Source organism: Sturnira hondurensis, unplaced genomic scaffold (assembly GCF_014824575.4).
Source record: "Sturnira hondurensis isolate 20B ecotype Veracruz unplaced genomic scaffold, ASM1482457v3 Scaffold0025484, whole genome shotgun sequence".
Taxonomy (NCBI): Eukaryota; Metazoa; Chordata; class Mammalia; order Chiroptera; family Phyllostomidae; genus Sturnira; species Sturnira hondurensis.
Genome location: NW_028098115.1, coordinates 1,148,386 through 1,150,500, shown reverse-complemented (window position 1 = coordinate 1,150,500; position 2,115 = coordinate 1,148,386).

Sequence of the window (2,115 nt, the reverse complement as noted above, 5' to 3'; positions counted from 1 at the left end):
TCTTGGCTAATGTAATTATGATGTGCCTTGGTGTGTTCCTTCTTGGGTCCAACTTCTTTGGGACTCTCTGAGCTTCCTGGATTTCCTGGAAGTCTATTTCCTTTGCCAGACTGGGGAAGTTCTCCTTTATTATTTGTTCAAATAAGTGTTCCACTCGTGGCTGTTTCTTTCCCCCTTCTGGTACCCCTATAATCCGGATGTTGGAACGTTTAAAGATGTCCTGGAGGTTCCTAAGCCTCTCCTCATTTTTTTGAAGTCTCATTTCTTCATTCCTTTCTGGTTGGATGTTTTCTTCTTCCTTCTGGGCCATTCCATTGACTTGAGTCCCAGTTTCCTTTCCATCACTATTGGTTTCCTGGACATCTCCCTTCATTTCAATTAGTTCAGCCTTCATATGTTCCTCTAATTTGTGACTGTACTCTACCAATTCTGTGAGCATCCTGATAAATAGTGTTTTAAATTGTGCTTCTGAGAGGCTGGCAATTTCTTGGTTGCTTAGAGTTATTGGCTCTGGGACTTTGAGTTCCTCTTGTGCCATCTTTTGGGCTGTTCGTGCCTGTTCCATAGCAGGATCGGAGCCCTAGGTTTTCACCAGAGCAGGGCAACTCAGTCGCTGGGTTGTGAGGTTGTATGTGGGGACGGGGTCAAAGAGGTACAATGGCTTCCCTCTGCCGCCCGCTGCCGCGACCCCCACCGGCACCGCAGCCACCACTGTCACCAGGCCCAGGTGTTTCATTCCACTGCACTTGAGTGTGCCACTGCTGTCGGCCCTCCACCACTGAGTTCGTCCCCTGGGGCCTGCGTGGTCCGTCTCACTATGCGTGAATGTGCGACCTTGGTCAGTCTGCCCCGCACCCCGACTGGCTTTGGGCTGCCTGAGCGCCTAGCACCTAGGTCAGGGGATCTGTCCTGCACGACCCAGCTCTGCTGCTGGTTCCGCCTCTCTTACCGTCCCCGTTGAACGGTTCGTAGCTGTCAGACTTCCGTATAATTCCATGTTCTGGTCTTTGGGTGTGTTCTAGTTCTCCAAAACTTTTGTTGTAGTCAAACTTGGTTGTAGGAGAAGGCACAGTGTTTCCACCTATGCCTCCATCTTGGCGGAAGTCCTTTTTTATTTAATTCTTGTTCAAGTACAGTTTTCTGTCTTATATTCCCAGCCCTGCCCCCCCCAGTGCTCCCCACCTCCCTCCCATTTCCACCCCCCACCTTAGTTATTGTCCACGTCTCCTTTATACTTGTTCATGTGAGTCCTTCCCCTTTTCCCCTGTGATTCTCTCCCCTCTCCCCTCTGGTCCCTGTCATTCTGTTCCCTACTTCAGTGTCTTTGGTCATATTTTGCTTGCTTTTTTCTTTTGTTGTTTAGATTCCTGTTAATGGTGATATCATATGGTATTTGTCTTTCACCACCTGGCTTATCTCACTCAGCATAATGCTTTCCAGTTCCATCCATGATGTTGCAAAGGGTAGGAGCTCCTTCTTTTCTGCAGCATAGAATTCCATTGTGTAAATGTACCATAGTTTTTTAATCCAGTCATTTACCGATGGGCATTTAGTGAAAAAAACTTTCACTAACACCTTTTAACCATTCCATTGAGAATCTAAATTTTCCGTTTTTTCAAAGGCAGTTTCTCCACACCAAAATAGTGGAGAAAGTAGTCATGACTCTCCAAAGAAGAAATAATTTGGATTTTACCCGTCTTCAAAATATTTATCATATCTCATATTTCTCAAAGGCTTTCAGATATGTAGAAAATAAGAAACATCCCAACAAATAAAACATACCAAATATCAGTAATAAGCAAGTGACATTACTTTGGAGAAATGACTATTTTTTTAATCAGTCTATGCAAAGTAAATCAAGGAAATTTAGTCTTTTTTTCTTTTTTAAAAATATATTATTTTCTAAAATATTATTTCATAAAATTGGAAGTAAAGGACTACAAGGTGAGAAGAAGGGAGGGGAGGGAACACACACCACTAACACAAAAAGTAAAATTGTACAAACTTAAACAGTTTCTAAGCCAGGGTCATACTGCAAGATACCAAAGGGTGGTTGAAGATCATTTGCAGGAGCAGGAGTTTGTACTGCTGCAGTGAGGGTCAGTGGAGAACAAT